The following is a 15097-nucleotide window of genomic DNA, read 5'->3' as shown; positions in this document are numbered from 1 at the left end:
TTCAGTCTCACTCTCACACCTGCTCACCTCCTCACCCTTGCTCCTCAGGGGGCACCAAAGCTCCCTTTGGATCAGGAGGTCCAAGAACATCTCAACTGGAGATTCAGTTTTGGATGGGGCTATGTGGAAAGCTGCTGCCCATTGCAAAAGGCTAGGTGACTTGCAAGTTGCCCCCAGCCCTCTTTTGTGTTATGCAAATATTGGACGGATCCGCTGCAGGCCGGTGGCCGCCTCCTCTCAGGTGCTTGACTGTGCTGTTTCAGCCTCTTCAGCCTCCTGCCTGCCCTTGAGGATACCTGCAGCCTGCCACCTACATTACAGGATGCCTGTAGCACTTTCTAAAGAGCTGGGAGCTCAGGCTTTTCCAGAACTCAGACCCCCCTTTCTCCGTCCACACTGAGGACTAGGGGACCTCCCAATGCTAAGAGCAGGGTGAGTTTGGGCAGAGTCAGTTCCTGAGTTGTGGCAGGTGGAAACGGAGTTGGAGGGGGTCCTCTTTAAGAAAAATGGTACCAAATTTCAAACAAAAAATTAGTTACAAAGGTAACTATTTAGAATGAGAAAAGAAATCCCCACAACTTTTACATTTTTAGAAACTGACAAATATCACAAACCATAACAAAATCCAGAAAAATAAAAGAAATTAATCGTTTGTATTAATTCACTGCCTGACACACCTGTCTCATTTTTGTCCGTAGTTTACTCTTGGGTTGCCTTTTTATATAACAACGGTTTTGCAATATCATTATAAAGGGAATAGAAAGATAAAAAGCAGCTCTGATTACTAATAGTCTTTCTTGAAAGTTTCCTGTTTCTTCTGCATTTTCGCATACTTCCTGCGCCAAAGACACAGGCCACATTCATAGTCTCAATCCAGTCTCTGCCAGTGTGTTTGTGCCACAAGGCCAGGTGAGTGGGCACAGAGGGCAGGAGCGTTTCTGGAAGCCAGTCGTTCATCGGAACAGCTGGGGAGGACTTAACAGCCACAGGAGTGATGTCCAGACACGTCAGAACAACCCATAACCTATGCCTGTATGGGGAAAGAATCTGAAAAAGAATCAGTCAGTTCAGTTCAGTCGCTCAGTCGTGTCCGACTCTTTGCGACCCCATGGACTGCAGCATGCCAGGCCTGCCTATCCATTAACTCAATTACAATAAACAGAAAAAACGAATAACCCACCAAACCCTAACTGAGTACATCCCAACTCCAATTCCTCTCAGTCAGATCCCCACACTGCCCAGCTCTATACCAAACCAGGGCAAGTTTGAGGAAGGGAAGACAAAGTGGAAGGAAATGGTAACTAGGGAAATAATCTATCAGTTTTGCAATTTATTTTTTGTTGGGCAAATTTTTAAAAAACATATGCCCATGGGAACACATTGCTAGGACCTTTCCAGGGCCTTGGAAGGGACCCACGAAGGTGGGAGTTCTGAAGCTGGGGCTCCATTCACTTGTGGTAAGTTGTGTTAAACACTCCTGTGAGTTTTGACGTCACGCAGGTGTGGGTTTGAATCCTGACTCTGCCACTTAGCAGCTCTGAGGAGTGTTTATGCCACGGCTGTACACTCGAAATAATGATCATTTGTATTTCACAGAGTGTTGTATGTACTAAGAAGATATATGTAAAAAGTTTACATTTATATACATTTTTGCTGAGGCAGAGTGCCTGGCACCTAAATCCTCAGTAAACGGTACCACAGTGCTTAGCATGACTGGCTCAAGTCTGCAGCTGGAGGCAGCCCTGCAATTCCCTTTGCAGGAGGCTGCTGAGAGGCAGTGACCCTGTGAGGCAGATGCCCTGGGCATGCTCGGGTAGGGTGGAGCCCTGGCATTGCCCGATTCTCACACTTCTCACAGGACAAGGCAGCCTCTACCTTCTATTGTCATCGGCCTGCATGGCAGGTGCCTGGGTCTGCAGTGACCCTGGGCGCAACTCCAGGTGACTCACCCATGGCTCCCAAACCCAGCTCTGCTTCCACGTCCCACAGATGCAGGCTGCGCCCGGCCCTGCCTGAACGCCCGGATGCCCCAGGGCTTCTGGCCCCCAGGAAGGGAAGGCGGCAGAAGCGGTGAAACACGCACCAGGATGCTGGGGCTGCACGGACTCCCGCAGCCCCTGAGGACACAGAGCAGGGCTGGGCGATCCTGGCACTACCCACAAGAGCCGCCTCTTCACCTCTTCGCCAGGGCTCTGCCATTCATCCCGCCAGGATCAGAGATGCTCCAGACACGGAATGGCTGCTTACATCTCTCCCGGGTGCAGCTCTGGTGAATCGCACCCACAGGAATCTTGCTTCCGTGGAACTGAGAAAAAAAAGACCAACAAGCAACTGCAGACCACGCTCACAAAATGGTGGTGGAGGAGCGAATAATTTACAGGGAGGAATGCACACAGGAAGACACCGAGGGAAGCCAATGGCAGCATGGGTCCGGAGCCCAACACTGCGCCAGCCCCACAGGGAACATTTTGGAGGGAGTGAAGGAAGAGGTGCACCACCAAGAATTAGGAACTTGCTCTCTAGACTCCATCAGACCCGAGTTCGAACCTCAGCTCCTCCACTAGTAAGCTTTGTGGTCCACGGCAAGTTCATTAACCTCTCCGGGTCTTAGTTCCTCAATTCCTTGTCTGTAATGCAGGGATATTTGAAAAGAGTAAAGAATATAATGCAAGATAATGCACGAGCCAAGTACACTCTACTAATCCTGTCATTTGGTGAACAGAAGTTACTAGTTTTAATATTATCTGACTTATCCACCTTTCCATTTTAGGTTGGTTGTTTTTGAGAATCAAAGAAATCTTTGTCTATCCTAAAATCATGAAGACTTTTTCCTCACCTAGATTCTCTACTGTTTTTCATCTCACATTTAGATCTATATTCAGCTGGAATTCGTTTTTGTGTATATTTAGTATTTATCGGAAGATCAAAAGACACCACTGAAGGAGTGAAAGGGCAAGCCATAGAGAAGATATTGGCAATTTGAAAAACCAACAAAAGACTTTTATCAAGAATAGATGTAGAACTCCTACAAGTCAGTTCAAAAGAGTGTAACTCAACCACTAATTGTCACAATGATTATTCCCCCTCGCAATCTTCTTTCTGACATTCACGCATCCTCCTGCACTCCTTACCTATTTTTCTGACTTTCCCCTTTTTGCCAGCATATTTATGATCTAAATTCGATTTCACCTGTTTCCTAAACAAGTATGACTTTAAATGGCAAAGTCACTAAAGACAATTCAGAAAAGGCAACTTGCTTTTAATTGGTTACAGAGAAAATTAATCTCTGTGGAAACGAGGCATTCTCTTTTCTAAGACCTCCTTAAAATATAATGGCCACCATTGGTGGGGGTCCACCTATGGTAGCTGGTGCTTTACATACATTATTTTTATTAATTTTTTTTCCTGGTAGCACACTTTTATTGAAATCTTACATAATTTAAGCCTTATAAAAAGCCAACATAATTGAAAATTGGATTCTCCCTCTAAAACCCTCTCTCTAAAGGTTAAAAGCAGAGATGCTGAAGTCAAATGTTCTGTATCTCCTTCCTGGCTCCATCCTGTCTAGCTGAATGAGCCCAAACAAGTTGCTTAACTGCTCTGTGCCTCAGTTGTTTCATCAACATGATAAAAAAAGATAGTAACTACCTCTTAGGACTGTGAGTTCATGTAAAGTGCTTAACACAATGCCAGACACATGCCAAGCTTTCAATAAAGGTAAGTAGTGATCACCAAAGATATGCTTATTTTCGTATTGACCATCTGGTGACGTCCATGTGTAGAGTTGTCTCTTGTGTTGTTGAAAAAGAGTGTTTGCTATGACCACTGTGTTCTCTTGGAAAAACTCTGTTAACCTTTGCCCTGCTTTATTTTGTACTCCAAGGCCAAACTTGCCTGTTACTCCGGAATTTCTTGACTTCCTACTTTTGCATTCCAGTCCCCTATAGTGAAAAGGACATCTTTTTTAGGTGTTAGTTCTAGAAGGTCTTGTAAGTCATCATAGAACCATTCAACTTCAACTTCTTCAGCCTTAGTGGTTGGGGCCTAGGCTTGGATTACTGTGATATTGTATGGTTTGCGTTGGAAACAAACAGAGATCATTCTGTCATTTTTGAGATTGCATCCAAGTACTGCATTTCAGACTCTCTAGTTGACTATGAAGGCTACTCCATTTCTTCTAAGGGATTCTTGCCCACAGTGGGCAGTAGATATAATGGTCATCTGAATTAAATTCACCCATTCCCGTCCATTTTAGTTCACTGATTCCTAAAATGTCGATGTTCACTATTGCCAGACAGTTTATACAGTCAGCAAAAACAAGACTAGGAGCTGACTGTGGCTCAGATCATGAACTCCTTGTTGCAAAATTCAGACTTAAATTGAAGAAAGCAGGGAAAACCACTAAACCATTCAGTTATGACCTAAATCATATCCCTTATGATTATACAGTGGAAGTGACAAATAGATTCAAGGGATTAGATCTGATAGATAGACTGCCTGAAGAACTATGGGCAGAGGTTCATGACATTGTACAGGAGGCAGGGATCAAAACCATCCCCAAGAAGAAGAAAGGCAACAAGGCAAAATGGTTTTCTGAGGAGGTATTACAAATAACTGAGGAAAGAAAAGAAGCTAAAGGTAAAGGAGAAAAGGAAAGATATATTCATTTGAATGCAGAGTTTTGAAGAATAGCCTTCCTCAGTGAGCAGTGCAAAGAAATAGAGGAAAACAATAGAATGGGAAAGACTAGAGATCTCTTCAAGAAAACTAGATATACCAAGAGAATATTTCATGCAAAGATGGGCACAATAAAGGACAGAAATGGTATGGACCTAACAGAAGCAGAAGATATTAAGAAGAGGTGGCAAGAACACACAGAAGAACTATACAAAAAGGATCTTAATGACCCAGATAACCACAATGGTGTAATCACTCACCTAAAGCCAGACATCCTGGAATGTGAAGTCAAGTGGGCCTTAGAAAGCATCACTACGAACAAAGCTAGTGGAGGTGATGGAATTCCAGCAGAGTTATTTCCAATCCTAAAAGATGATGCTGTGAAAATGCTGCACTCAATATGCCAGCAAATTTGGAAAACTCAGCAATGTCCACAGAACTGGAAGAGGTCAGTTTTCATTCCAATCCCAAAGAAAGGCAATACTAAAAAATGTTCAAATTACTGCACAATTGCACTCATTTAACATGCTAGCAAAGTAATACTAAAAATTCTCCAAGCCAGGCTTCAACAGTATGTGAACATCTGGAAGATATTCAAGCTGGATTTAGAAAAGTCAGAGGAACCAGAGGTCAAATTGCCAACATCCGTTGGATCACAGAAAAAGCAAGAGAATTCCAAAAAACCATCTACTTCTGCCCCATTGACTACACTAAAGCCTTTGACTGTGTGGATCACAACAAACTGTGGAAAATTCTTCAAGAGGTGAGAATACCAGACCACCTGTCCTGCCTCCTGAGAAATCTGTATGCAGGTCAAGAAGCAACAGTTAGAACCAGACATGGAACAATGGACTGGTTCCAAATTGGGAAAGGAGTACATCAAGGCTGTATATTGTCACTTTGCTTATTTAACTTATATGTAGAGTACATCATGCGAAATGCCGGGCTGGATGAAGCACAAGCTGGAATCAAGATTGCCAGGAGAAATATCAATAGCCTCAGATATGCAGATGACACCACCCTCATGGCAGAAAGTGAAGAGAAACTAAAGAGCCTCTTGATGAAAGTGAAAGAGGAGAGTGAAAAAGCTGGCTTAAAACTCAAATTCATAAAGCTAAGATCATGGCATCCAGTCCCATCAGTTCATGGCAAATAGATGGGGAAACAATGGAAATAGTGACAGACTTTATTTTCTTGGACTCTAAATCACTGCAGATGGTGACTGCAGCCATGAAATTAAAAGATTCTTGTTCCTTGAAAGAAAAGTTATGACCAACCTAGACAGCATATTAAAAAGCAGAGACATTACTTTACTGACAAAGGTCTGTATAGTCAAATCTATGGTTTTTCCAGTAGTCATGTATGGATATAAAAGTTGGACCATAGAGAAGGCTGAATATTAAAGAATTGATGCTTTTGAACTGTGGTGCTGGAGAAGACTCTTGAGAGTTCCTTGGACTGCAAGGAGATCAAGCCAGTCAATCCTAAAGGAAACCAGTCCTGAATATTCATTGGAAGGACTGATGCTGAAGCTGGAACTCCAATACTTTGGCCACCTCATGCAAAGAACTGACTCATTGGAAAAAGACCCTGATGATGGGAAAGATTGAAGGCAGAATGCAAAGTGGGTGACAGAGGCTGAGATGGTTGGATGGCATCACGGATTCAATGGACATGAGTTTAGGTAAACTCCGGGAGTTGGTAATGGACAGGGAGGCCTGGCGTGCTGCTGTCCATTGGGTCACAAAGAGCCTGACACGACTGAGTGACTGAAGTGAACTGAACTGAACTGACATTCCGATGCTAGGTTCCCATTTTGTGGAATCAAGGAGACATTCCCTCAAGTCATTTTGTGAGCTGTTTAAAATGATGCAGGAATAAAGCAACCACAAATCTGCATGTCCTGAGTGACCACTTCCCCACCCCAACCTCCATGCATGCTCTTGTCCTTCCTGAGGGCCCTCCATCTGCTGGAGGTACAGGTACAGAGATTGGGTTCCCACTTGTCCACCATTGCTTACCTGACTGCTGGCCTTCCTTCTCCAGAGGCAAAGGAAAGGAATGGAAGAAGGAAGAGAGGATATGAGGCACAAAGGGCTTCTCAATGAGGGGAAGTGAGACAGGCTCCCTCCCTCCCCAGAGCAAACCTTTTCCTGGGGCCCCAGATAAGGTACAGCTCCTGCTAAGATGCTACTGAAGACAGCAGCCAGGTTTCCTCTCATTTTCCAGCGTAAGCCCTTCATCCAGGCTGGCTTAAGGAGCGACATCCAGATGAGCTGAGCTGAGGGGCCCAGAGACCTCAGATTGCTGATTGTTTCAAGTCTGTTTGTTAATTCCCTAAAAAAATAAATACATACATACATACTGAAGAACTACTGTGCACTGGAAATCATTGTAGGCATGAGTAGGAAATGACAGACGTAGTCCTCCCTGTCCTCAAGAAGCCCACATTATTTTGTTTTGTTTTTAATATTTATTTATTTATGTGACTGCCCAGGAGCATGCGGGATCTTCGATGTTCATTGAGGCACGTGGGATCTTTAGTTGTGACATGCAGACTCTTAGCTGGGGCATGTAGGATCTAGTTCCCTGACCGGGGATTGAACCCAAGCCCCCTCCCTTGGGAGCACAGAGTCTTAGCCACTGGACCACCAGGAAAGTCCCAAGAAGCCCACATTGTCATGGGGAAAGACCAACAATAAAGGAATGCACAAGTAAATTAACAAGATTCTGTAAGACTGTGTACAGAAAACCCAGGGGGTGTGTCCACCATCACTGGGCAAGACGTACTTTAGGTCAGGTGACTTGGGAAGCCCTCTCTGAAGAAATGACTGGTGACCTGAATGACAAGAACATGTCTCAAAGCTCAATGTCAACCAGACAACGCTTTCCTTGGAACCCTATCAACCAGGCACGCCCTCACGCCACGAGGAGACAAGCACAAAATTAGACGCTGGGCTGCATCAGGAAGGGTGTGGGACTGTCGCAGCCAGAGGCCTTTCTGCCCTCCTGCACCCTTGCCACAGTGGGACTCACAGTTCTCGCTGCCCCCCCATGAGCTGCCGTCAGTTTTCCATCCTGTCTGGTGACTCTCTGTAGAGCAGATACTAGAACTATAGTAAAGCCCGCCGTGTCGTCCCATCGCTCCAGTCAGTGTCAGCCAGACCGTGCCCTGTGGACCCCACTTGCATTGTTCTCTCCATCACACGATGAGTCTGGTGCTTGCGCGAGAGCCCGGTGCCTTTCAGCATAGAAAGGGAAGGTACTTCACAGGTGGTAAACCTCAGCTTAAAAAAAAATCTGACACATAACCCAACACCAGAAAAAAATGAAAGATTCAGCATGAGCTTTAGCAACTCCACCCAGAGAGAGCTGACTGACCATAGATTTCTTTGTGTCCCTCCAGATTCTCTCTTGGTCTCTGTTATTTTGGATGAACATAAATCCATACGTCTGTAGCTTGTTTTTCCCACTTTACAGTTTTCATGTACATTTCCACTCATTAATGTTGTTCTTGCCTGTCATTTAACAGTTTTACAGAGTCCAAGCATGGTGAAATTCATTATTTGTTTATTTTTGCTTATTTTCATCCCATTTTTGAGTGTTAATGTTGATTGAAATTTTTGACTTGTATTGTACCAGGCCCTGCTAAAAACATTTTGGTAGATTCAGACCTTTTCCCCCCTCTTTTGCCTTGTAGAAATATTCCACAGAGTGAAGTGACCACGTCATGGGTGTGAACAGTTTTATAATGCTTGTTAAATTTACTAGACAGCTCTCAGGAAAAATGGAGCCAGTTTATGGCCCCGGCCAGCTAGTGGGTGTGGGCCTCCTTTCTTAGATCTGGTTTTTAAACTGGGCTTCAGCAATATAAAGAGATAAAATTGCTGCAAACGATTTGAAGGGATTCTTGTTTTATTTTTAAAAATTCTCAAAGCAATTTTTAACCCTCTTTAGTAGGTATAGTTAACCCTGCTGCTATAGTAACGGACTGCTGTTCATACCCACCTCAGGGCTTCGTTCTTACCTCACCTTCCTACGAAATGCTCTTTCCTGAAATGTGCACAGCTTCCTTCTTTGCGTCAGCCAGGTCTCTGCTCAGGTAAAATCTTAACAGAGAGGACTTGCCACTTTACTCCCCCTAAAATGCCCCTCCATCCCACCTTGTCACTCTCTCTCCTCTTAACTTGCATGGCCCTCAACACCATCTGACATAATAGATATCTTCTTTTTATAGATATTATCTGTGTCTTTAGTATGTACATTTCATGGGAACAAAGACTTGGTCTCTTTTATTTGCTTCTATATTTCCAGTGCCTTAAAGGTGCCTTGTGCATCATAAATGTTCAGTAACTCTTGCTGAATGAATGAGGGGACCAAGGGTCTGATTACATTATCACAAACTGCTTGGTATTCTGAAAATAAATGCTGGTAACATGGTGGGTCTTAAAAGTTTGCGAGTCATGGGTTCTTAACTTTGCCGAAACCTGTAAGTCTTCTTCCCTTAAAATGTATACTCACAAAACTTGGCGTGTAATTAACGGGGAATTTGACCTGCTGAAGCTCTTGGCGGGTCAGAAATCCTGACTTTAGAATTGCTGCTCCAGGGACCCAGAAACAGTAAGTGGGCCGCCCTACAAACCAAGCTTGCGGGGTTCAGCCTGTTCAGGATTCACTGGCATCAGGTTTTTTGGGAAAGATTTGAATGCTGCTGCTGCTGCTGCTGCTAAGTCGCTTCAGTCATGTCCGACTCTGTGCGACCCCATAGACGGCAGCCCACCAGGCTCCCTCGTCCCTGGGATTCTCCAGGCAAGAACACTGGAGAGGGTTGCCATTTCCTTCTCCAATGCATGAAAGTGAGAAGTCAAAGTGAAGTTGCTCAGTCGTGTCTGACTCTTAGCGACCTCATGGGCTGCAGCCCACCAGTTGCTTCCAAATCTGAAAAAACAAAATTTCACAAAAGGAAAACATCCATATTTCTCAAGCTTGTTGAAAATGCAGAAGACCTAGTGGCACTTGGCGCACATTCCTCTCTGAAGACGAGCAGTGGCAGCCCCACCTGGGAGGGGCCTGGCATCTGCAGGCGACCCCAGTTCCCGCTGCTCCCTGGAGCGCCTCTGGTTTTGAAGCTGAGTGATGGTGATCGTTGATCATTAGGCTTACATTCTTGTTTTCCTTAAACCTGAGTTCAGAGAAAAGCAAAACAGACCTCTGCTTCTGGTTTTCTTAAGCCAAGGTCCACTTCACCTACTTGTGTTATGTGCCTAACCACTGCAGGAATTTGACTTAAGACCCCATACCTAACTCAACCATAAAGCATGCAGTTGAGCAAGCTGGACTCCAGAATGACTGAGAGAGTTGCCCAAGAGTACATGGGGGCTGACTTGAACTCCAGCTTCCAAACTCAATGCTCTTTTTCAGCTAAATGAAAAACCAAGAAATCTGTAGAGTCCATAGGATCCATGGACACATGCAAATCTATCAGAATTGACCAGGCTTTTCAAGGTCATCACTGTAGACCTGCCAGCGTGCAGTCATCCAAGCAATGCTTGACCTAGTGAATCAACAAGCAAAAGAATGAATCATTTTCAAATTACAGTTTAATTGGGGAAACGTAAGCTTCATTTAAAAGCCACTTTCCACTAGCAACCGAAGGCTTCGTTTTTTTTCCGACCACTCATCTTTATTTTCAATGGAATAAATTCTATGGTATGAAATAACAGCTCTGACCCACCATGTGAGGTGGGAGCCCAGCAAGATGAGGAAGGATTAGACTCTCAGTCTCTGGAGGACACTATGTTTTATTACCACAATGTGCTCATCTGATTTTAAACTGCAGGCTCCTTTAAATTTCCCATAGCCCAAGTTTCAGCTCATCAAACCATGATTTGTCCTGATTCTAAGAGATAAGAATCAGGCGACCTGAGCAGAACTGCCGTAGAGGAGGCTGTGTCTCCTCTGTCTGCCCACTGATGCTAACCAGGCCAGACAGCGGCCCTGATTCTGTTCTGAAAGTTCATTCTCCCAGTCTCCAGCTAGCACTGCCTCTCTTTGGGCAGTTATTCTCCATTAAGGCTAGTGGCAATGCTATGCCCTGTAGTAGTAAATGAAAGTCACTTGACCTTTTTAGGGGAGTCAGTATCATTATTATGGTATAATTTTAAAAAGCACTTCCTCCTGAATATTTATATCATCTAGCCCCTGAGGTCCCTAACTGCCACTCCTAATGGCCCCTATATCTGTTTTCTTCTTTTTTTAGCAATAGATGGCCTGCTCTTAGCTAGATACATAGTCCCAGAATAAACACCAACTTCCCTTGTAGACAAAAGTAGCCATATGTCTAAGTTCTAGCCAAGGGGATGAAAGTGGAAATGTGTATAATTTCCAAAAAGGTCAGGCTGCCTGGAACATTGACTATGACTAGATCTCAGCAGTCGTTTCAGACCATGGGGTTGAGGCCCAACCGAAGATGGCAAAGCAGGAGACTGACTAGAAGGAACTTGACTCCCTAATGGTGATAGAGTTTCCTGTCATTTTCAGCTAAGTATAAAGCTAATGAAAGTGACTAAAAGTTGGTCAAAGAGATGAAAAGCCATTTTTGGTGAGTAGGCAGTTAATTATGTATAATTTAAAAAATTGGAGCATAAAACCATTTTCCATCATTTCCAATGTGATACTGTCACTTCTGTATTTTGGATATGTGAAAAAATATCTTTCCATTTATATGTAAACAGACAAATGGTTAAAAATTTTTGAAGCAATTTTTATTTAATGGAAGTTTAATTGACATATAACATTATATTGGTTTGGGATATACAATATAATGATTCAATATTTTTATTTATTGCAAAATGAGCACACCACAGGTTTAATTAACATCTATCAGCATACGTAGTTATACAATATTTTGTGTTGTGATGAGAAATTTTAAGATTTGTACCCTTAGCAACTTTCAAATATGCAGTATGATATTGTTAACAATCGTCACCATGCTGTACATTACGTCCTCCTGCGTTATTTAGTTCATAACTGGAAGGCTGTACTTTGGACCCCCTTTGCCCGTTTCACCAGCCCCTAACTCTGACAACTACTGCTCTCTTCTCTGTATTTACGAGTTTAGCTGTTTATTGCTTGTTTGGGGGCTTTGTTTTAGATTACAGATGTAAGTGACATCATATGGTATTTATCTTTCTCTGTCTGGCTTATTTCACCTAAAGCATAATGCCCTCTAGGTCCAACCATGTTGTTGCAAATGGCAAGATTTTCTTCTTTTTATGGCTGAATAATATTTCATTATACATACACATGGGGTCGCAAAGAGTCGGACATGACTGAGCGACTGAACTGAACTGATACACATACACACACACACACACACACACACAGATATGTGTATAATGCATGGTGTAAGATTGTGGTCCAGTTTTATTCTTTTACATGTGGCTATGGCTGTCCGGGTTTCCCAGCGCCACTTTCTCCCACTGCATATTTGTGGCTCATCTGTTATAAAATAATGTGTCATATGTGTGTGGATTTATTTCTGGGCTCTATATTGTATTCCATTGACCTAGGTGTCTGTTTTTACCTACTGTTTTGATGAGTATATATTTGTAATATACTTCAAAACCAAGGAACGTGTTACCTCCAGCTTTGAGCTTTCTTCTCAAAATTGCTTTCACTATTTGGGATCTTTTGTAGTTCCATACAAATTTGGGGATTGTTTGTTCTATTTCTGTGAAAAATGCCTTTGGGATTTGGGATTGCACTGAAGCTAGAGATTGCTTTGGGTATATAGCAATTTTTAATACATGGTTAAAATACACATTTTTCATACTCTTTAAATTTAAAACAAAACAAAACCCTGCCCTACTGAAATGATTGGGAGCTAAACCATGGCCCAGAAGGCCTTTGTTTACTTGTTATTTTCTGATTTTAACGTGTTTGAGGAGTGATAGAGAACCACTATTTCTACATCTGTAAGCTTCAAGCTGCCATAGACTCACCGTCTCTTGTGCTCACTCTCATGTGCTAAGCTCTGATCTTGAAATTTTTCACTAATTCCAAAAGGGCAAGGGAGACCATTCTTTATCACAGTGGTCATGGCTGGGTAATGCTAATACAAAATAGTTATGAAATAGTTCAGCTAAATACATTGCTCTTCCTTCCAACCTGAAAAGTTTTTTTTTTTCTTTAATAATTTTATTTATTTATTTCTGGCTGTGCTGGGTCTTTGTTGCTGTGAGGACTCTTCTCTAGTTGTGGTGAGCGGGGCTACTCTCTAATTGCGGTAGCAGACTTCTTATTCCAGTGGCTTTTCCGGTTGCGGAGCACGGGCTCTGGGGTGCACTGGCTTCCGTAGCCACGGCCCATGGGCTCAGTAGTTGCGGATCTGGGCTCTAGAGCACAGGCTCAGTAGCTGTGGGGCACGGGCTCAGTTGCTCCATGGTATATGGGATCTTCCTGGATCAGGGATCAAACCCATGTCTCTTGCACCCTTGTCTCCTGTATTGGCAGGTGGATTCCTTACTACTGAGCTACCAGGGAAGCCTCCCTAGTGAAAAGTTTTGAAGTAAATTCCATCTCTCCTGCCCTGTTTCTGGTGCTAAGTCGCTCTGTGCAACCCTTTGGACTGTAGCCTGCCAGGCTCTCTGTCCATGGGATTTTCCAGGCAAGAATACTGGAGTGGTTGCCATTTCCTCCTCCAGGGGATCTACCTGACCCAGGGATTGAACCCGCGTCTCTTACATCTGCTGCAGTGGCAGGCAGGTTCTTTACCAGTACCACCACCTTACCAGTTTCAATTAAATTCATGAAGCTTTAAAGCTAATAGAACCTCACAATAGGATTTTAAAATGTCAATAATTAAAATATGGTGAAGCAAAACTAAAATGTTAGCAGACTTAGAACTTTGAGAATTTATTAAATCTCAATGAAAATGTTTTCTTTCTTGAGTCTTCACACATGCTTTTTGTAAGAGTTAGGATACAAATAAAACTGCCAAAAAAAGAGATGCAAAACTGCAGAGATTCAAATAGGGTAGAAGTGTATTCTCTCTCAGATGACAGCGCTGAGGAGGGAGGGTCCAGGTGGGCTTCGAAGGGTCACTACAGGACCCAGGTTACTTCTGTCTTCTTGCTTCATCATCCCTAGACCCTAGGGCACGGTCCCTGTCCACTCAGTAAAGCTGACTTCCCACATATCCCGGTTCTAGTTTAAGGGAGGGGATCTGATCGCAGATGCCCAATCATTTCAGTGGCAAAATTCAGAAGTAGCACATGGCCCTTCCCTTCAGGACTTCTGAACACATGCGGCATGAAAGGAGACTGTGAAAGCGGTCTTTAACTGGGACATCAGGGTCTTTCTGGGAGAAGGCAATGGCACCCCACTCCAGTACTCTTGCCTGGAAAATCCCATGGATGGAGGAGCCTGGTAGGCTGCAGTCCATGGGGTCGCTGAGGGTCGGACACAACTGAGTGACTTCACTTTCACTTTTCACTTTCATGCATTGGAGGAGGAAATGGCAACCCACTCCAGTGTTCTTGCCTGGAGAATCCCAGGGACGGGGGAGCCTGGTGGGCTGCCGTCTATGGGGTCACACAGAGTCGGACACAACTGAAGTGACTTAGCAGTAGCAGCAGCCAGGGTCTTACTAGCAAAGGGGAAATGTGTTTAAGGGCGAAAGTAGCAAGCTTCCACACATTCTAATTGGTTTTCTGCTTCCTACCCAGCCTGTTCCAATCTAGTCTCTGAACTTTTCTAAAATGCGAGTCCAGTCAAAGCACTCCCATATATCATGTTCCTGGAGAGCACTGGATGGCCTTCAGGAAAAGTTCGAGTGAGTCCTTGGCTGAAAGCACAAATTCCATGGCTGCCTTGTGCCTACCAGCTTGGCCTTATTTTCTGCTATTCCCTCACATTAGGGCTGCCAGAGTTAGCAAATAAAAACATAGATATCAGTTAAATCTGCATGGCACATACTTATGCTCAAAAAGGATTTATTGTTTCTCTGAAATTCAGATTAACTGGGTGAGCTGTATTTTTTATGTGGCAACCCTACACAACATTCAAAGTTACTTTAGTCATAATGAAAAACGCATGCTTGTGATTCCCCAAACCGGTCATGCCTTGTCAGCCCTATGTCATTCCCTTGACCTAAAAAGCCTTTCCCTGCTCCTTTATCTGCTGAATTGCAGCTTATCCTTTGAACTCAGGTCAAAGGTCACTTTTGCTAAGACATTGTCCTTGACTATCACTGGGCAGCCCTTGAAGTCTGATGTAGTGGCCCCTCCTCTGAGCTCTCAAGACACCAGGGCACACCTCTAGAATATCACTTGCCACTCAGTTTATCATCATTAATGCTCCTGTCTGATTCCTCACCTCAACCACAAACCTCTTGAGAACAATTTCGACTTAAATTATA

At 43.7% G+C, this 15097-nt stretch overlaps 1 long non-coding RNA gene across 1 annotated transcript; it reads right to left on the bottom strand.

Annotated features, from left to right (window-relative positions):
* Positions 1-915: 915 nt before the first annotated feature.
* On the bottom strand, positions 916-7064 carry LOC112587935. The gene is made up of 3 exons (XR_006543079.2): positions 6825-7064; positions 2084-2305; positions 916-1047 (listed from the first exon to the last, which is right to left on the bottom strand). It is a non-coding gene; the product is annotated as an uncharacterized LOC112587935 (long non-coding RNA).
* Positions 7065-15097: the final 8033 nt, after the last annotated feature.

The sequence above is a fragment of the Bubalus bubalis genome, chromosome 11, assembly GCF_019923935.1.
Source record: "Bubalus bubalis isolate 160015118507 breed Murrah chromosome 11, NDDB_SH_1, whole genome shotgun sequence".
Taxonomy (NCBI): Eukaryota; Metazoa; Chordata; class Mammalia; order Artiodactyla; family Bovidae; genus Bubalus; species Bubalus bubalis.
This window is presented reverse-complemented; position numbering and strand designations above follow the sequence as displayed.